Source organism: Myotis yumanensis, unplaced genomic scaffold, assembly GCF_028538775.1.
Source record: "Myotis yumanensis isolate MYYU_CA2020_CCGP unplaced genomic scaffold, mMyoYum1.0.hap1 SCAF_6, whole genome shotgun sequence".
Classification (NCBI taxonomy): Eukaryota; Metazoa; Chordata; class Mammalia; order Chiroptera; family Vespertilionidae; genus Myotis; species Myotis yumanensis.
The window spans coordinates 88,682,703-88,704,147 of NW_027223757.1; the positions used below are offsets into that span (position 1 = coordinate 88,682,703).

The 21,445-nt window shown below is 42.3% G+C and overlaps 1 protein-coding gene across 4 annotated transcripts in view; it reads left to right on the forward strand.

Moving 5' to 3' along the window:
- Window positions 1-21,445, forward strand: part of BTBD9 (BTB domain containing 9) — a 431,208-nt gene that overhangs the window by 13,860 nt on the left and 395,903 nt on the right. The window contains exon 1 of one of the 4 annotated variants that reach the window (XM_070418648.1): window positions 12,025-12,040. The exons of the other annotated variants lie outside the window; for them this stretch is intronic. The gene's annotated coding sequence lies outside the window, so the exon portion shown is untranslated. Of the gene's footprint in view, window positions 1-12,024; window positions 12,041-21,445 lie in introns of those variants that run through there. 4 annotated transcript variants of the gene reach the window in all.

Sequence of the window (21,445 nt, forward strand, 5' to 3'; positions counted from 1 at the left end):
AGCCTTAGGTCTTTCCAAGGACTGTTGGAGTGTCCTCACAACCTGTCTTTACCCTGCTGGCTTTACCCAGAGCAAGTGATGCAAGAGAGAGCAGGGAGGAAGCCACATGCCCTATATGTCCTATCTTGAGTACACACACTGCCCCTTCTATATATTCTGTTTTAAATGAGTCACTAAGTCTAGCCCACACTCAAGGGAAGGCAACTAGGCTCCATCTTTTTTGGGGGTAGGGAGAGGGGTTTTTTCAAAGAATTTGTAGACATATTTTAAAACATTCATAAATCCTTTGTCAGATAAAGTCATATTCTCAGATGAAATTGATTGTCCCCATTGTAGGACATGCTGTAATTTTTTTGACTTAGGTGTTCACAGGGTTTTCTGGAAATGCTTTGAAGAAAAGGTAGTGGTTTTTAAAATCGAAAGCATGTTTTTATGATTTACAGATTTGTTGGTGATTTCTTGAAGTTTTACATCTATCTCATTAGCTTTAGTTCTAATACAGCTAGAATGTTTTCATTTTTATCCTATTTCATGTATTTACTTAGTTTTTAAAAATATTTTTATTGATTTCAGAGAGGAATGGAGAGGGAGAGAGAGATGGAAACATCAATGATGAAAGAGAACCATTGATCAGCTGCCTTCTGCACACCCCACACTGGGGATTGAGCCCCACCCGGCTATGTGCCATGACCGAGAGTCGAACCATGATCTCCTGGTTCATAGGTTGACTCTCAACCAATGAGCCATGCCAGCCAGGCCTATTTCATGCATTTATTCTGATATATTTTATTTACACTTATTTAACAGTTTCCATAATTAATCTTAAATAGAATAAAACATTTCTAGGTAAATTAATTTACCTTCCAAACTTTTAGAAGAAAAGTACTTGCTTAATGTGTCTAAAGGCATGCATTTCAACTTCCATATAGCGCAATGACTTTGGGTCACATGGCTTAGATGAGTCTGTAAACTTATATTAAAGTCCTTTGAGTGTTTTAGAAACTCTTCTTCTTGAGTAAGATCCTAAAGTTAGATCCATTTTATTCCAGATTTCATTCTTTAGATGTTGTATATAGAACACAATTGGTTCAATCAGGGAAACTTTTCAGAACACATCACAGGTTTTTATTTCAGCACTTTATTTCTTTAGATGTTAACCAAATCTTTTTAAAAAAAAATATCTATATCTATCTATCTATATATATATATTAGAGGCCCAGTGCACAAAAATTTGTGCACTCGGGGGTAGGGGGTCCCTCAGCCCAGCCTGTGCCCTCTCCCAGTCTGGGACCCCTTGGGGGTGACCACCTGCTGGCTTAGGCCTGCTCCCTGGGGGATTGGGCCTAAGATGGCAATCAGGCAGCCCTTGGGGGATGTCCACTTGCCAGCGGGGAGCAGACCTAAGCTGCAGTCAGACATCCTTAGCGCTGCTGAGGAGGCAGGAGAGGCTCCCACCACCACCACTGTACTGGCAGCCATCAGCCTGGCTTGTGGCTGAGCAGAGCTCCCCCCTGTGAGAGCACACTGACCACCAGAGGGCAGCTTCTGCATTGAGTATCTGCCCCCTGGTGGTCAGTGTGTGTCATAGTGACCAGTCATTCCCAGTCTTTCTGCTGTTAGGGTCAGTTTGCATATTACCCTTTTACTATATAGGATTGAGGCCTGGTGCACGGGAGGGGGCCGGCTGGTTTGCTCTGAAGGGTGTCCAGGATCAGGGTGGGGGTCCCGCTTGATGCCTGGCCAATCTGGATGACGGGCTGATGGCTGTTTGCAGCTGGTCACACCCCCTTCAGGGTGGGGGTCCCCACTGGGGTGCCTGGCCAGTCTGGGTGAGGGGCTGAGGGCCATTTTCAGGCTGACGGGTGACTGAAGCTCCCAGCCTTTTTTTTTTTTTCTGGGATTTATTTTCCTTCTATTGCTGTCACTGGAGCTGAGAGCCTGCTCCAGCTCTGAGGCCGTGGCTGGCTGAAAGCAGGTATCTGAGTTTGTTTAGTTTCTATAATTGAAACTCTGTTGCCATCACTGGCGCTCTAAGCTCGGAGCCTGCTGCCGGCTGAATGCAGGTATCTGGAGTTTGTTTAGCTTCTATAATTGCAACATTGTTGCATCCGGAGCTCAGAGCTGGGCTGAGGCAGGCGGGGAACCTTGGCTTCCTCCATCACTGGAGCAAGCAAGCCTCCTGCTCGCTTCAGCTGCGTGGCTGCCAGCCGCCATCTTTGTTGGCAGTTAATTTGCATATCCTGCTGATTAGCCAATGGGAAGGGTAGCGAAGTTACGGTTAATTACCATGTTTCTCTATTATTAGATAGGATATATATATATATATATATATATATATATATATATATATAAATAATTTATTTCAGAGAGGAAGGGAGAGGGAGAGATAGAAACATCAATGATGAGAGAGAATCATTGGTTGGCTGCCTCCTGCATGCCCCCCACTGGGGATTGAGCCTGCAACCCAGGCATGTGCCCTTGACTGGAATCAAACCTGGGACCCTCCAGTCCACAGGCTGATGCTCTATCCACTGAGCCAAACCAGCTGGGGCCCAAATCTTGACTTTACCACCTCTACCCCCAACAAGTATCAATTACCTGCTTGCTTTTTCCTTCTTTTACTTTTAACCTAATTTTAGATAGAATTTTCATATAACCTTTATCATATCCCCCAAATGTTAACACTTTACCACACTTGTTTTATTCTTTTCTCTTTCCATATGTATATATTTCCTAACTGTTCAAGAGTAAGTTGCAGATATAATGTTTTATTTCAATCCTTTAGTGTGCATTTCCTAAAAAAAAAAAAGGGATATTTTTACTACCTTATAATTCTCAAGAAATTAGCATCAATAGAATACTATTATGTAATCTGCAGGCCTTATTGTCCCAATTGGCTTATCCATGAATATCCTTTATAGCAGGGGTCCTCAAACTTTTTAAACAGGGGGCCAGTTCACTGTCCCTCAGACCGTTGGAGGGCCGGACTATAGTTTAAAAAAAAACTATGAACAAATTCCTATGCACACTGCACATATCTTATTTTGAAGTAAAAAAACAAAACGGGAACAAATACAATATTTGTATTTGCATGTGGCCCGCGGGCCGTAGTTTGAGGACCCCTGCTTTATAGCAACAACAACAAAAACACCTCAAAACAAAATAAAAAACAGTTGATAAAAACCATTTCTTGGTTTTCCTTTGATCTCCTTTATCTGGAACAGTTCCTCAGTCCTTGTCTGTGAGACCCTTGACATTTTTGAGAGGATAGGCCAGTGTTTTGTTTTGTTTTTAAGTAGAATGCCTCTCATTTGAGTTTTGTCTGGTGTTTCCTCATGATTAGATCCATATTAATGCATTTTGGCAGAATACCACAAATGTGATGTGGTTTTCTCAGTGTGTCATTTTAGGAGGCCAGTGGTGTTGATGTGTCCCATTACTGGTGATGTTAACTTTGATCATTTGGTTATGGTGGATTTTGCCTGTTTTTTCCGAGGTAAAGTTACAATTTTTCCTTTGTAAGTAATGTGTCTTCTGGGGAAATACTTTGAGACTATATAAATACCCTGTTACTCCTTAAACTTTCAGTTTTGCCAAATGAATATTTTCTAATTCCATCATTCTTCTATATTTATTAGTTGACTTTCCCTCATTAATTAATATCTATGAACTCATAGATACAATACTATGGACTGCTTCTATAGTCTTGTGTACTATAGAAAAGATCCTCAACAATACTATGAACTCACAGATTCTTATTATCCAATGGGTTATAATTCTTTATAAATAATTATTTCCTTTACTCAAATTGTTCCATATTCAACCAACGAAAGCTGTCTGATGTCTTTTTGATGTGTCCCCATTATTCTTTGAGCACTTATTTTTTAGTACAACAAGATAGTTCAGGTTCATCTTGTTTTTTCCCCCCTGCCCCTGCACTGGAATCAGCTCCAGAGCTCTAGAGAACCCTTAGAGGGAAATTGTATCTAGAAATTGAAATCTCAGTGCTAGGTGTGCTCGTGGTTATTGGAATATCATTGCTTCTAGGCCCTCTTAGCAAACAGTGTGTGTGTGTGTGTACACCCCCACATCTATATCTAATTTTGTGTATCTCTGTCTGTATTAAACCCATGAGTTCACACTGACAATTCCTATTCCACTACTACACCACATGGTTAATTATGTCCTTTCCCCTTTCATATTTGTAACTTTTTTTTCCAACACTGAGGACATGGTTCCCCTTTATTGATCCCATATTTACTTGCACCTAGAAAGTAGTTTCAAAATTATGAACTTATAGTTCTGTGAAAATGAAACCCATTAACAGATTTCAGTATTTGCTTAACATAAAAAATTAGCCCGAGGGAATATAGTACAAATACTTTGTTCAGAAGTTACATGGGTTATGTAACTCCTTCATTGTGGTTATGTGATTCATTTGGAATACAGTTCAGGTTATTTGATTTGCTGTTTCATATTACCCTCTCATGCTACCCAATCTTTGTTGATTTTTTAAAATATTAAGTACATTGTTTATTGTTTTTTTTTTTTTTAAATATATTTTATTGATTTTTTACAGAGAGGAAGGGAGAGAGATAGAGAGTTAGAAACATCGATGAGAGAGAAACGTCGTTCAGCTGCCTCCTGCACATCTCCCACCGGGGATGTGCCCGCAACCCAGGTACATGCCCTTGACCGGAATCGAACCTGGGACCTTTCAGTCCGCAGGCCGACGCTCTATCCACGGAGCCAAACCAGTTTCGGCTACATTGTTTATTGTTAATAGTATTATAGGTATCTCCCATTTTCCCCCATTCCCCCCCTTCCCAGCTTTTACCCACCCCCCAAGGTTTTCACTACCCTATTGCCTGAGTCCATGGGCTATGCATATCCTCCTATATAATAAAAGGCTAATATGCAAATAGACTGAATGGCAGAACCACTGGTTGCTATGACGTGCACTGACCACCAGGGGGCAGACGCTCAATGCAGGAGCTGCCCCCTGGTGGTCAGTGTGCTCCCCTTGTGGGAGTGCTGCTCAGCCAGAGCCAGGCTCACGTCTGGCGAGCACAGCAGCGGTGGCAGGAGCCTCTCCTGCCTCGGCGACAGCACTAAGGATGTCCGACTGACATGGGGAACAGGCCTAAGCCATCAGTCGGACATCCCCTGAGGGCTCCTGGACTGTGAAGGGATGCAGGCTGGGCTGAGGGACCCCTCCCCCCCCCGTGCATGAATTTCGTGCACTGGGCCTCTAGTAAGTATGTAAGTTCTTTGGTTTATCTCTTTTTGTTCTCCCAACCCCACATCAAGGTATGTCTGTCTGTTCCATGCCTCCATACTTTGGGTCTTATTTTGTTGGTCAATTCATTTTGTTCATTAGATTCCACAAATAAGTGAGATCATGTGATATTTGTCTTTCTCAGATTGGCTTCACTTGGCATAATATTTTCTAGGTCCATCCATGCTGTCTCAAAGGGTAAGAGATCCCTCTCTCTTTTTTTTTTTAACAGCAGCATAGTATTCCGTAGTGTAAATGTCCCACAGCTTTTTTATTCATTCATCTACTGATGGGCACTTGTACTATTTCCAAATCTTAGCTATTGTAAATAATACTAATTATTTTACAAAATACAAAAAGGCTGCTGTGAACATAGGGGTGCATATATTCTTTCTGATTGGTGTTTTGGGGTTTTTAGGATATATTCCCAGAAGTGGGATTGCTGAGTCAAATGGAAGTTCCCTTTTTACTTTTTTGAGGAAACTCCATATTGTTTTCCTTAGTGGTTGCACCAGTCTGCATTCCCACCAGCAGTGAACTAGTGTTCCCTTTTCTCCACATCCTTGCCAGCACTTGTTTGTTGATTTTTTGATGATAGCCATTCTGACAGGTGTGAGGTGATATCTCATTGTAGTTTTAATTTGCATTTCTCTGATGATTAGTGACTTTTAGTATTTCTTCATGTCTTTTGGCCATTTGTATGTCCTCTTTGGAGAAATGCCTATTCAGGTCTTCTGCCCACTTTTAAATTAGATTGTTTGTCTTCCTCTTGTTGAGTTGTATGAGTACTTTATATATTTTGGATATTAACCCCTTATCAGATTTATCATTGGCAAATATGTTCTCGCATACAGTGGGTTCCCTTTTCATTTTGATGGTGGTTTCTTTTGCTGTGCAGAAGCTTTTTATTTTGATGTAGCCCCATTTGTTTATTTTCTCCTTAGTTTCCCAATCTTTGTTGATTTTATTTACTGTCCTTTTTTGGATGTGTGAAATATTAACATGGTTGTAAAAGTCAAAAAGGCATTCTCAGAAAAATGTAACCCTCATTCCTTTTGTTCTTCTCTGTTTCTACCCCTACCCCCTTTAGATAAACTATTAATTGTCTCTGCTTTACCCTTCCTGTGCTTTTTTTGTACAAATAACCAGATATATGTATATTTTCTTACACCCCTTTCTTTCTTACACAAAAGGTGCTATGGATATTCTTTTGCATTTTGTTTTTTACATGTAACAATATGTCCTAGAAACCACCCATCTCACTTCATAGAGATCCTTTTTTTTAAACAGCTGCATAAAATTCTACTGTGAGAAGGTCACCTGCTCACTTTTATGGGGTTTCTTATATGCCATGAACTCTTATCAATATTTCTGAGGGGACATCTTAATAAACTGGTGTTCAGAGAAGGCTTTCTGGTAACGGTGACACCTCATCAGGCCTAAAAGCAAAAGGTCTTACCTATGCAGGGGGTGAAAGGAATATGTATTTCTGGTGGAAAAATGATAAAGTGTATCAGAGTAAGTAGTTACTAAGTTTGGTGTTGCTGAAGCATAAAACGAGTGGCAGGGTATCTTAGAGAGGAGGCGAGGGTCAACTCAAGGAGGGCTGTGCATGCTGTCCTTGAACTTGTATACCAGTCCAGCGACCAAAATACCATTACTATAAGTGTATTTATATTAATATTATTAATAACTACCATTTGTTAAGCACTTAATAAAATGCCAGGAACTGTATTAAGTGCTTTATAATTATTACCTCATTTAATAATCTGGGACATTCACAAGTGAAAACATGGAGGTACAGAGAAGTTGAGTAACTTTTCAAGGCTATGTCTAATGAGTGTGGAGAGTGGATTCCAAAGTGCAGAGAGGTCTCACTCCAGAACCTTTTAACTGGGGCATCATTGAAAAAGTGTAAAGCAGGAGTAGCATGATTATATCTTCAGTTTAGATTGATTATTTTGCAAGCTTAATGGAGATGGAATTGAGGGGGACAAATGGGAGGCAGGAAGATCGTTGGGAAGCTGTTGAAGTAGTCTGGGAGAGAGATTTAAAACCTGAAGTAGAATAGAAGTTATTAGTTAGGCATAGGAGGATTGAATTACAGCAGTTCTCAACCTGTGGGTCGCGACCCCTTTGGCGGTTGAACGACCCTTTCATAGGGGTCGCCTAAGACCATCCTGCATATCAGATATTTACATTACGATTCATAACAGTAGCAACATTACAGTTATGAAGTAGCAACGAAAATAATTTTATGGTTGGGTCACAACATGAGGAACTGTATTTAAAGGGCCAGAAGGTTGAGAACCACTGAATTAGAAGAATATTTAGGAGGTGAAATTGGAAGATTTAACTAATTGAGTAGATAAGGCGGGATCAGGGAAAGGAAAGATTCAAGGGAGACTTAACAGGTTTTCAGTATGTGTTACTATATAGTGATAACCACATTTTAAAACCAAGGACATAGGAAGAGGATATACATTCAGATAAGATTAGTTTGGTGTTATGTTGATTTGAGGTGCCAGTGGGGACATGGCAGTGGGATCAAATTGTAGGTATATAAATCTGAAATTCATAGGAGAGGTCTGGCCTACGAATAGATTTGGAAGTTAGTAGGTGGTAGTTGAAACCAGGAGTATAGAGAAGTAAACTCACCAGGAAGGCATAGCCCTGGGAAACACAACTCTTAAAAGAGACAGTAAAAGAGAAAGAAGAGACTCATAGAGGTAAAAGGAGAACCAGGAGAGGAGAGTATCACAGAGGCTAGGGGCGTAAAGTTTCAAGATGGGCGTGTTCATGAGTGTCACATGGTACAGAGAGATCCAAGAAGGTAAGGAAGGAAAATGAATCTTGGGTATTCCAGTTATGATTTGTGAAGCACAAGGTATGCAGAGTATACTCTGCAGACTCTCAATCTTGGGGAAGCTGGTTTGGACTCACCCAACAAGTGTAAAAACTTTGAAAACTTTGGGGAGTGTAGACTCAATTCTTGAGAGTTGGGGTCAGCTGCTTCCTCAGTAGTGTCCCACTGAGCCTTTAAGGAAGGAAGGAAGGGAGGGAGGGAGGGAGGAAGGGAGGGAGGGAGGGAGGAAGGAAAGAAAAAAGGAAGAGTGATGGGAGTTAAAGGGAGTGGGGAAACCCTGAGAAGGAAAATGATAGTTATGCAATGGCAGTTAAGTATCAGGCATTGTTAAATGTCCTTTCATGTGTTTTATTATATATTTTTTCTCATCCTTATAGCAACCCTATTGGGGGTGAGGTTTTCCCCATTTTCTAAGTAAGGAAATCCAGAGTCTCTAGCCTTATCTTTCCTTATCCCAAGTTCTATATACCACTGATGACTGTGACCTTGGACTTAAATTTCCTCATCTGTAAAAAGCTGTGGTATGATCCTTAAGTCCTGTCCAGCTCTAGGGTTCTAGGAATCTGTGATTGTTAATAGTGGGGTTTTTTTTTTTTTGGCCATGAGAAAAAGACTATTTAAACCCCCTCACCCCTACCCACCTAGTGAATTAATAACTTAATAGCAACACTGTCAAATTGTCCAGGCTAAATAATTTATTTTCCCATCACAAAGTGAGTACTCATTATGTATGTGGGCTTAGAAGGCTTCTGTAAAATAAATCAAGAAAATAGGCTCGGTGACAGGCTTTCCATCAGTTGTTACTAGCCCTGGGCACGTGGGCAAATAGCTACCTGCAAGATTGTGAGATGATTTTAAAGTGTGTTATGGATTAAGTGCTAAGTATTTTTATTAATTTAAGAAGTACTTTGGCATGTGGCCTTTAAAAATTACATTATTATATTATCATAAATCTTGATTAAAGCAACAAAATGTATTTATAATGGCCGACTTCACAGCTGGGATGAAATATTTTATAGTGTGTATAATGAGCCACTAGATGATGGCGATTCTCTGTTCACATCTGAAAAACGAGAGTTGGGAAATGGAATAGAAGCTTTAAAGCTCTATTTGATTGTGAAAATTAATTTCAAGGAACCATATTATGTGCCCAGTGAGTACTTAATAATTGAGGAGGAGGGAAAAAGGAAATTATGAGGCTTCAAACCTTAAGTCCATTTTGGAAAAGGTTAGGATAAAAATATCATGCTAATGTGTGTTTGAAATACATACTTTACAACAATGATATAAAAGGAAACAAAATTAGCAAATACTAGGTTAATACAAGATAAAGTTTCTTGTGATTTGGAGCCACTGTATTCTAGATACATTGATTGTGGCAAGCAGAGGTTTTCAATGAATGCAGTCTTCCCTTGGAGGGCATTTTGGAAATTTATAGAGACATTTTTGTTTTCTAAGGTGTTTGAGTTATATATTATTTTATTAATTATTTTCTTTTGATTTCTCCCTTATAGCCAATATATATATTTTTAATATTTTTATTGATTTCAGCAAGGAAGGGAGAGGGAGAAAGAGATAGAAACATCAATGATGAGAGAGAATCATTGATTGGCTGCCTCCTGCATGCCCCCCACTGGGGATCGAGCCCGCAACCTGGGCATGTGCCCTGACTGGGAATGGAACGCAGAACCCTTCAGTCTGCAGGCTGATGCTCTATCCACGGAGCCAAACTGTCCAGGGCCAATGTATTTTATAAAAAATATATTTTTTGTTAGTCCTCACCCGAAGATATGTTCTTTTTGATTGTTTTAGAGAGAGTGGAAGAGATTACCTGCTTGCAAAAGTAGTTCAACTCTAAGGCTGACACACTGATCTTGGTGCTGGACACAAACTGTTGAACAAGACAGATGAAGTTCCTGCCCACAGAAATCTGACCCCATCCTCCAAGAGGACCCAGAAAGAACGCAGCACAGGCTAGGAAAAATGGTGGAGGTTTAGACGGACGTGTCGGTTCTTTGTCCCGGAGCAGATAAGGGCGAGCAGCTGAAACGGCTAACATACAGCCCAAATAAGCAGAGGAGATTCAGCTGAGAGACAGTTTGCAGCCAGGAAAGACAGAGAACTCCTAGAAAAAGGGGACGGTTAGAGATTGAGGCTGAAACCTCCCCCGGGGCGCCGGCTCAGCCGTGAGACCGCACCATCTTGAGTGGCTGTTACTGGCATCCAGAGATCGGCTACTAACCTGGAGGCAACGGCTCTCAAGCAGCGCAACTACATGAACTCAAACGAGCCCTGCTTCTTCCCACGGAAAGGTTAGACTTCCCCCAAAGATCCAAGCAACAGCGGCCTCCTGATCACCACACGCTCCGTCTGGGGAACAGTTACTGTGTGTGAAGCCTCCCTCCACCAGCCAGAAGAGCCACCACAGCTGTGAACAGCACCCACCAGAGGACCTGCTACCAACGGAGGAGCAGCTGCTACCACAACCGCCCAAGGAGCAACCACAGCCCGGGGAGCCACTGCCACCCAGTGAGCAGCCACTGCCACCCAGGGAGCAGCCACTGAACGACTCAACATCTAGATATGTCAGTGAGATCAAACATGGGTAGACAAAAAAACCCCCAAAGGAAAGAAAAGGAGGACTCGCGCTGAAACCGGTTTGGCTCAGTGGATAGAGCGTCGGCCTGTGGACTGAGAGGTCCCAGATTCGATTCCGGTCAAGGGCATGTACCTGGGTTGCGGGCACATCCCCAGTGGGAGATGTGCAGGAGGCAGCTGGTCGATGTTTCTCTCTCATCGATGTTTCTAACTCTCTATCTCTCTCCCTTCCTCTCTGTAAAAAATCAATAAAATATATTTAAAAAAAAAAAAAAAAGAAAAGAAAAGGAGGACTCGCCAGAAAAGCAGCTAAGTGATACAGAGGCATGCAACATGACAGAAAAAGAATTCAGAATAAGGGTCCTAGAGTGCATAAACCGGATGGAGGAAAAAATCAATAACATAAGCAAGAAGCTAGAAGAAACAGATGAAAAAATCAACAACTTAACACTTGGAGTGCGGGTGAATTTCCCGCCAAAATATAAGATGGCTCTGTCTTTTGGTTTTGTTCCATCCACCAAAAGGGTGGATTACAAACAAATATTTGGTAATACGCAGTTACAATCGGCCCGAGTTTACACGTTTCCCGCACTCCACTGCAAATCTATATGAACCGAGTTAAAGACGGCTCCCGCGGAGTACGCGCAATTCACGCGAGCCGACTTAACTCGTTTCCCGCACTCCAAGTGTTAAGTAAGACCCAAGAAGAAATGAAGAGCGATATAGCTGGAATAAAAAACACCACTGAAAGCATCAACAGTAGACTAGGAGAAGCGGAGGACCGAATTAGTGAATTAGAAGACAAGGAAGCAAAACACACCCAAACTGTACTGCAATTGGAGAAAAAAATTAAAAGACAGGAGGAGAGCCTAAGGGAGCTTTGGGACAACATGAAACGAAACAACATACAAATAATAGGGGTGTCAGAACAACAGAAAGAGGAACAAGGATTAGAAAACCTATTTGAAGAAATAATATCAGAAAACTTCCCTGAGGTGGGGAAGAAAAAAGTCACACAAGCACAGAGAGTCCCAAACAAGGTGAACCCGAAAAGACCCACACCAAGACACATCATAATTACCATGGCAAATGTTCAGGACAAAGAGAGAAACTTACAGGCTGCAAGAGAGAGACAGAAAGTTACATACAAGGGATCTCCCATTAGATTATCAAATGATTTCTCAACAGAAACACATCTGACCTGGAATCCAGCCCACAACCCTTTGGTGCATGGGATGACGCTTCAGCCAGCTGAACCACCAACCAGGGCTATAGCCAGTGTATTTTAAAAATAGGCTGTAGGTTCTCAATCTATGAATTTTATTGCAGAATAGTAAGGGGGTCGGGGGACAAGATACTTGTTATAAAAAGTGAGCTTTGGATATGATAGGGTTGATGGCCATTGTATTAGTTTTCTATTACTGTCTAACAGTGTACTATAAATGTACAGCTCAAAACAGTAGTCATATATTATCTCACAGTTTCTGTAGGTCAGAAGTCCACGCATGGTGTAGCTATATTGTTTGCTGAGGGTCTCACCAGGCTGAAATCAAGGTGTCTGCAGTGGCTATGATCTCATCTGAGGCTCAGGGTCATCCACCAAGATTATTGGTGGTTGGCAGAGTTCTTTTCCTTGCGATGATATGACTAAGGTCCTCATTTTCTTGCTGGCTATCAGCTGGGGGTTACTCTTAGTTCCTAGAGGCCGCTTTCAGATCCTAACCACGTGACCCTCTCACAACATGGTAACTCATTCAAAGCCAGTAGAAAAATCTCTCTAGTCAGCTTTCCAGTGGAAACATAATGTGAGCTATAAATACAAGCCTAAATCATATGAGTGACTTTCCCATATTAACAGGTACTGCCCACACTAAAGAGGAGGGGGTTATACAGGATGTTTATACCAGAGGTGGAAATCATGAGACTGTCTTGGAATTCTGCCCACTGCAGCCACTACTATGAAATCTTCATACCCGTATCTCTTATGTATGTCAGTACATTGCAGTTTTTGGAAATAGGACCTCACTACCTACTTTACGCATTCATACAGGTATCAGTACCTATTGTGTACCAGGTAGTTTTCTAGGTATTGAGATAAACAGGGCAGATTACCTTCCAGAGGTTATTTTCTAGTGATAAGTGCAGTGAAGAAAATAAAAAAAGTAGATGGTTAGAAGTCGGGTGGGGTGGGAGTTCTTTTAGGTAGGGTGGTCAGGGAGCAGAGACTTGAATGGTGGGTAGCTAGTACTGTGGACTCTTGTGTGTGTGTGTGTGTGTGTGTGTGTTTAATAGTAGACATTCATTTTTTTTATTGTTTTATTGCTTAAAGTATTACAAAGAGTATTACATATGCCTCCTTTATTTCCCTGCCCTTCACAATCCCCTGGCCTCCCCTACCCCCCAGTGTCTTATGTCGTACTGTAGACTCTTGAGAACAAAACATCTGGCCGAGAGAAGGCAATTATAAGGATCCTGAGTTCAGGGATAAGCTTGTCTGTGTTAAGGAACAGAAAGGCTAGTGTGGCTGGAGCAGAATGTGCAGGAGAGAGGTAGGGGATGAGTTTAAGGAGGTGATTGGGTGACCACTCATGCAGAGCTCTGTAAGCCTTGGTAAGAGTATGATTTTTCTTTAAAGTGAGATAGGAAGGCACTGAAGGGTTTTAAGCAATGGAGTGACGGATCTGATTTACATTTTCAAAATATTTGTGTTGAAAAATGGCCTCTCAGATGGGGAAATGTATAAATGCAAAGAGATGAACTCTATGAAGGAAATGAATACAGCAGTCAGCCACATGAGTGCAGACAACAAGGGATCCTGGCTAGACTGAGGTCAAGGACGACTGCTTGAGGATATGGCACATAAGTTGCACCTGGAGGATGGAAAGTGGAAAGAGGAAGGGTGGTCCCAGCAAGGGGAACAACTCATGCCAAGGCTAAGTGGAACAAGGGAGCTTGTCAAGTGCCAGGGAACATTAGGGAAAATGACTGTGGAGTCAGGAGCCAGATTCCTCAAGCCTTGAAGGCCCAGTGAAATGTTTTTTCTGTTATTCTTTTACTAGTGGCCTGGTGCACAAATTCGTGCACAATGAAAGGAAATTAATTAGAAGATATATTTTAATATCGCTGTTCGTCTTTTCTCTATAATAGAAGTGTCAATCAAATTCACGATTGACAATGACAGATGAAACACATGTGTGCTACTGGTGCCAGCGAGAGCTTTATATGTATCGTACATGCGCGAGTCAACTTAGCCTTTTATATATTTATATAGAATAAACTTGCTTAATTAGACCTGCTTTCTGATGTAGCTGAACTTTTTCCAGCCCAGTGAAGCACCCCAACTTCTCTTTCAGGTAATTGTCAGCAATATAGCAGTAAATATCAACATGAAGCAGATTATTATTGTAGATCACACAGGGAGAACAAAGGGTAAAATATTTAACTGCAGCGGTGTTTGACTATATTCTGTGCGGCGAGAAAACCTGAAGTCATTTTCAAGGTCCACCATTTACCTCTTTTCAGTTGGGCCAAGTTTCTAAGCTTTCTAAATCTTGTTTTCCGGCTAATGAAAAGAAAATAGGATTCCATCGAGTCTCCTATCTACCTACTCCAGGACTTTGGTGAGGATCAAATGAGATGAGGGAAAACACTTCACAGACATTTGGTTACAGTGTAAAATGTTTGCACCTGGCTATCAAGCAAGTTGTGTTCCTGGTCGGAAGAAAATCCAAGGAGGCTAGTCACTAGGGAGAGGAAGCCAGGCATTGCTATGTGATGTCATTACCTGGCGCCCATAGCCACTGTTTCTGGGCTGGGCTGGGCTGTGGGCTGCATTTTGCGCCATGGGGTCTTGGCAGTGTTGGCTGCGATTTGGAGGGCTGTCACTCTGGGGTGGTGGCAGGGCCTCTGTCCCACTTGGGGGAAGCTGAGTGTTGCTTTGTGGGTGCCTCCAGGTACGTGGTGCCGTTTCTCTGTGTATGTCATGGCAGCTCCTGCATTGAGCGTCTTCCCCCTGGTGGTCAGTGCGCGTCATAGTGACTGGTCAGATGGTTAGCCTTTTATATATAGACTAGCGGCCTGGTGCATGAAAATTCATGCACTGGAGGGGGTGTCCTTCAGCCCGGCCTGCCCCGTCTCATAGTCCGGGAGCCCTCAGGGGCGGGAGGCGACTTGGTGATCAGGGGAAGGCGACGCCCCCATCACACCTCTGCTGCTGCCATTGCTGGCAGCTCAAGCCTCGGCCAGCCCTAGTTACCTGCGCCTCGGGCGGCCCTGGGTGGCTGGGGGGCTGAGGGGACTGGGAGATCTGGAGGCAGGTGCCCTGGTGGGGCTGAGGGGACTGGGCGCCGCCATCTTGTGGCTGTGGGTGCTGCCATCTTTGAGGGCGTGGCAGTTAATTAGCATAGTCCCTCCTTATTGGCTGTGGGCACTGCTATCTTTGAGGGCGGGTAGTCAGTTAGCATACTCCCTCCTTATTGCTGTGGGCGCCGCCATCTTTGAGGGCGGGGCAGTCAATTAGCATATTCCCTCCTTATTGGCTGTAGGCACTGCCATCTTTGTGATGGCTTGAGGCTCAGTTAGCACATTCCCTCTTTATTAGATAGGATATTAAGAGCCTTAGGAAGTCATTCCAGGGGTTGAGAGTTATAGAGGGAGGGGTTGAGGGAAACTGTCCATAATCAGTTTTATAATTTGACAGATTCAGTCTGGATGCTGGTTGGACGACAATTTGGAGTGGAAACAGGGAGGTCAGTTAGGAGCTAAGTGATTGTCCAAGTGAGAGACAACGGTGGTGTGGACTAGAATGGTAGCATAGGAGTTGCCAAGAAGTAAATTAATCTGAGAGCTCATTTAGGAGGTAAAATCAAAAGAGTTGCTGGTGGATTAGGTTTGGGAAGTGAGGTTGAGGGAGGTGTCATCTGGTTTTCATAATTAGATTCACTGAGCTGGGGCACATTGCATGAGGACAGGCTGTTAGTGGGAGAGAGGTTGTAGAGAGAATGAAGTGAGTTTTGAAATATCTTTCAAGTAACCTAGTAAAGATGTAAAGTAGGCAGTGAGATATAGGGATCTGGAATTCAGTGAAGTCCATTAATATCTATATGGACTTTTTGGTTAGTTTTGAGGACTTAAATATGCCAGACACTATATTAGATTCTGGGAATATAAAGATGAGTAAGATATTAATTCAGTGTTTGTTAAATACGTATAGCCACTGTGTCATGGTAATTTTCCTTTGGGAGCTTACTTCCCAACAAGACAAGTCAGTAACGAAATCAAGTACAGCATAAGCTGCCCCCTGGTGGTCAGTGATAGAGGGCCACAAACTGATTCCAGAGCATAATAAGGACACCTGACAGATTGGCAGCATCAGTGAAGGCTCTTGCTGAAGGGCATGGAGTCTGTTCTGAGCCTTAAAAAAGGAGGCAGAATTAGGCAGACCAGGGGAATATAAGAAGTTCTAGCCCAGCTGGCGTGACTCAGTGGTTGAAATTCGACCTATGAACCCAGAGATTACAGTTTGATTCCTGGTCAGAGCACATACCAGGGTTATGGACTTGATCCCCCATGGGGCATGTGCAGGAGGTAGTTGATCAATGATTCTCTCTCATCATTGATGTTCCAATCTCTCTCTCTCCCTTCCTGTCCGAAATCAACAGAAAAATATATTTTAAAAAGATAGTTCCAGTAGTAAAAGCTGTGGTTATATGAGAAAAGATAGTGACATCTCAGCAAAGCCAATGACTCTAGATCCCTGGCCTTCACTATGGATTGCACAAGGGAAGGCAGTGTCTGTGCCTAAGCTGTTGTTTTTATGATGGTGGTGGTGTTACTCTTATGTAGCTGTTCTTGTTCTGCAACCCTTTTGGGAAAGAGGAGAGGAGATTGGGCACTTCAGAGAGTTTTTAGCCATTTCTTCTCATTTACAAAAGGAGGTTACCAGTAGCCAAAGTGGAGAGTTGACTCGTTAACACTGTCAGCAGTTCCATGTCTCCCAGAGTCTAGGCCAGTGATGGCGAACTTTTTGAGCTCGGCGTGTCAGCATTTTGAAAAACCCTAACTTAACTCTGGTGCCGTGTCACATATAGAAATTTTTTGATATTTGCAACCATAGTAAAACAAAGACTTATATTTTTGATATTTATTTTATATATTTAAATGCCATTGAACAAAGAAAAATCAACCAAAAAAATGAGTTCACGTGTCACCTCTGACACGCGTGTCATAGGTTCGCCATCACTGGTCGAGGCTAAGGTTCTTTACACTGCTACAGGTGTGGCGATGCCCTTTATCATATAGTTCCACATTCTCACTGAGTAATGCAGGTCTCCATTTAGGCTGTGTCTTGGGACCTGATGCCAGCCTCGAGTTAGTTCTTTACCTGTATGGCACAGTGGACTTGTTCCTTAATGGGTCTGAACCTTTGAATTTAAATAGAGCATTCTCTCTTGAATGACTATACTTGTATCCTATGTCCATCTTTTCTTTCTGCCCACTTGTGTCTTTGACCTTTTCTTCATCATGCAAATCGTAATCTTACCTAATAATAGACAAACATGCAAATTGACCGTACCTTCACCACACCCACCAGCCAATCGGACAAGTATGCAAATTAACCAAACAAAGATGGCGGTTAACTTGCATACGTAGGTGCCCAGCAGTGATGGAGCCTGCAATCAGAGCTGAGAGGTCCCCTGCCCAAGCCTAACGCCTTGAGGAGTTAGGCCTGGGCAGAGGCAGAGCCGGCGATCACTGGGAGCAGGGGTGGAGCCCGCGATGGCGCGGAGCTGGAGTTCCCGTGTCTAGGCCTAACGCCTCGGCCATAGGCGTTAGGCCTGGGCAGAGGTGGAGCTGGCGATCACGGGGAGCAGGGGCGGAGCCAGTGATGGTGGGGAGCAGGGATGGAGCCGGCAATTGCGGGGAGCTGGGTGTCCTCTGCCCAAGCCTAAGCCTTGGCCAGAGGCGTTAGGCCTGGGCAGGAGCGAAGCCAGCGATCGCGGGGAGCAGGGGCAGAGTTGGGGGTCCCCTGCCCAGGCCTACTGCCTTGGCCAAAGGCGTTAGGCCTGGGCAGGGGCAGAGCCTGCAATCACGGGGAGCAGGGGTGGAGCCGGTGACGGTGGGGAGCAGGGGTGGAGCCGGCAATCGCAGGGAGCTGGGGGTCCCCTGCCCAGGCCTAACACCTTGGTCAGAGGCGTTAGGCCTGCGCAGGGTTAAAGCCAACGATCTCGGGGAGCAGGGGCAGAGTTGGGGGTCCCCTGCCCAGGCCTAATGCCTCGGGCACAGGCGTTCGGCCTAGGCAGGGGCTGAGCCGGCAATTGGTGTGAACTACAGAGGAAATACCTTTTCTGACTGCTCATTGGCTAAGCTCCCTGTATGCCACTGGTAATATTCTTAGTAACTTGGGTAATAAGAATCCAATAAGGTGATCTAGGGTTTTTTACCACACTCCTAGAGAAAAAAAGTAAAGTAAGGTCTGCTGCTGGAGGGCTAAGAAATGTCCTATCCTGCCCTAGCTGGTTTTGCTCAGTGGATAATGCCTCGGCCTGGCCTGCCCACGGCTGGGTCTGGGTTCAATTCTGACTAGGGGAATGTACCTAGGTTGCTGGCTCCTCCCTGGCACGGGCCCAGGTCAGGGCTCATGCAGGAGGCAACCAATCAAAGTGTTCCTCTCACTTTGATGTTTCTCTTTGTCTTTCCCTTTCTCTTCCACATTCTCTAAAAATCAATGGAAACATATCCTCAGGTAAGGATAAAAAAAGAAAGAAAGAAAGAAATGTCATATCCTATGAAAGACACATCTTGAAAATGCCTAAAGAAAGTTGTCATTTTTTGATGGTGAAGGGACTGGAATCCGTATTGATGAAAACACCTTGGTGGCTGCGGTGACTGGCAGTGCTGCAACAGGCGGGTGATGGGGCTGGTGCCTTCCCCTTATCAGCCCAGTTGCCTCCCACAAAGGGAGGCCAGACTGTGGCTTAGGCCCGCTCCCCAAGGGGAGCAGGGAGCAGGGAATAGGGCATCCCCTGAGGGATCCCAGTATGTGATAGGGGGCAGGCTGGGCTGAGGGACCCCCCCTCCAGTGCACAAATTTTTGTGCATGGGCCTCTAGTAATAGTATAATTGTTGGTGTAATAGTGATAGTAGTGGTTACTACTTATACATTTATTGTCAGACACCATAGTAATTGCTTTACGTTACCTCATTTAATTTTACCAGTAGCCCTCTGGGGTAGCATTTTATTATTACCACATTTTACAGAAGAGAAAACAGAGGTTTAGAAAGAGGTTAAATCAAAGGTTACACAATAGTAAATGGTGGTGCTTAGATTCAAATTCAGGCAGTGTGACTTTGGGTCTCTTTACTGCCTTTCCTAAGACATCTTGAAAGCAATGCTGTCCAATGGACATATAATGTGAGCTATAAATACAAGCCATGTTTGTAATTAAAATTTTTCTAGTAACCATGCTGAAGAAAAAAACAGGTAAGATTATTTTAAAAATACTTTTATTAAGTCCAGTATATCTAAAATATCTTTTCAACATGTACTCAATATGAAAAAGTAAATGAGATATTTTACTGAGTCTCTGAAATGACAACGCGTATTCACAATTACAGCACGTCTCAGTTTGGACTAGCCATAGTTTAAGTGCTCAATATCCAAACATGGTGAGTAGCTACTATTTTGGCCAGTGCAGCTTCAAAGGGATAGAAAAGTGGATGGAAAGTTCTCTGTTCTACAGCTAAGGGAGCCAGAGAGAGAGGGAAAACACACACACACACACACACACAAACACACACACAAAAAACCTGCCAAAAATCTGCAGATGAGGCAAATCAAATGAGAAGGCAGAGTGGTAATTCCTGGGTCTGACCCAGTGAGCAGGGATTAGTGGAGAAGAGATTTCTCTCTTATTGCTCTGGAGTTAGTCAGGGTATCTTTGTTTCTTCCCAAATTGAGACTGAGCATTTTCCCATATTGGTAGTTTTACCTGTAGTGGTTAGTTTCCATAGTGGCTGGTTAACAGATACTGTAACATTGTTTCTGTGGAAAAGAGTTAAGTAACCTAAGGCTTATAAATAATTTGATTTTGGAATGCCATCTCTTGTTAATTGTGGAGGTGGTGAGATTGGAGAGAAAATTGTAGTGATCATTTGCTTGATGCTCTTAAGTTACAGGTGTTATGGCACAAGGAGAAGAGTAGTTAACTTTTTTAGTTTGCATTTATGGATAATGCTCATTATCTATTACAGTGATGGCGAACCTATGATACGCGTGTCAGAGGTGACACGCAAACTCATTTTTTTGGTTGATTTTTCTTTGTTAAATGGCATTTAAATATACAAAATAAACATCAAAAATATAAGTCTTTGTTTTACTATGGTTGCAAATATCAAAAAATTTCTATATGTGACACAGCACCAGAATTAAGTTAGGGTTTTTCAAAATGCTGACACGCCGAGCTCCAAAGGTTTGCCATCACTGATATATTACTTTATTTTTTCTGGAGGTAGGCTCATAGTAAGCCTTTGCCAATTGTTTGTTGAGTTGAATATTAGCTGAAAAGCAAATATACCCAGAACTGAGCTATTTTAATTGTTTCCTTCATGAACTTCCATTCTTAAACATTTACTTCCCATGGGTTCTAACCCTAATAAAGAGCAACACAGGCTTATCCTCATTAAATAACATAGAAGTGTAGAAAGAACAGACAGCTCTGTCCTTCCTCTGTTCTGATAATGCAAACCTTTGCACTCTCTAAAAGCACATCAACATGAGTTTTATATTTTTACAAATGGACAAATAGACTAGTGATATATCAAAGATTTTTATGGGAATGTTGACTCCCCAGGATTATACTGTTAATGTTTGCTTACATACCACTGAAGTATTTATAGAATTTATATTGAAAAAAACCATAAATTACTAGAGACTTGAAAAAAACAAGAAAGGTGCTGCATAATAATTAAGTAGTTTTATAAGTTTGAAAATATTTGAAAAATAGGAGAAACACACAAAGTGTGATACAGGAGTATAACCATGGTTAGTAAAATGGAAGTCAGGAAACCAAATACCTGCTGAATATTAAAGGGAAGGAGAACTTTTTAATGAAAACATTTGATTATAAATCGTTGAAAGATAGTTTTAAGATGAGCACATATATTTTTATAATCAGTTCCTGAGAACAGCATGGAACCAACATTTGTGTCTACAATCTACGCTTGGATCATTTTATTTCAATGTAATATTTGTTCACTGAATGCTGTTTTTGTGGGACACCAGTGAGAAAGATCTAGTTACTGCTTTTCTCTAGGAATTTGTGTTTTAGCTTATTTTTTTGCTAATTCCTAAAAACCTGTTATTTACTAAAAATTTATTTATCAGTGTTCACTGATTTCTGCTCATGTTGCTTCTCAATAAAGTGTAACAAATGAATGATGATGTATATCAGTGTTTTCATCCTTTGGTTTTTAAAAAGTCTTTTTAGTAACATAAATATCTCAGCACTTTTTAAAGTTTCCACTTCTTAAAAGTTTTTGAAATGTCATTTATATAAAAGATAAATAAATTCTTGTTTTAAAAGAAGGAAACATTTCAGAAGTACATTGAGTTTAAACATAAAACTTTCCATTCATTTCCTTTTGTCCCCTCAGTCCACCCCTCTCCCTGGAGCTTACTGCTGCTAACAGTGCAGTGTGTGTCC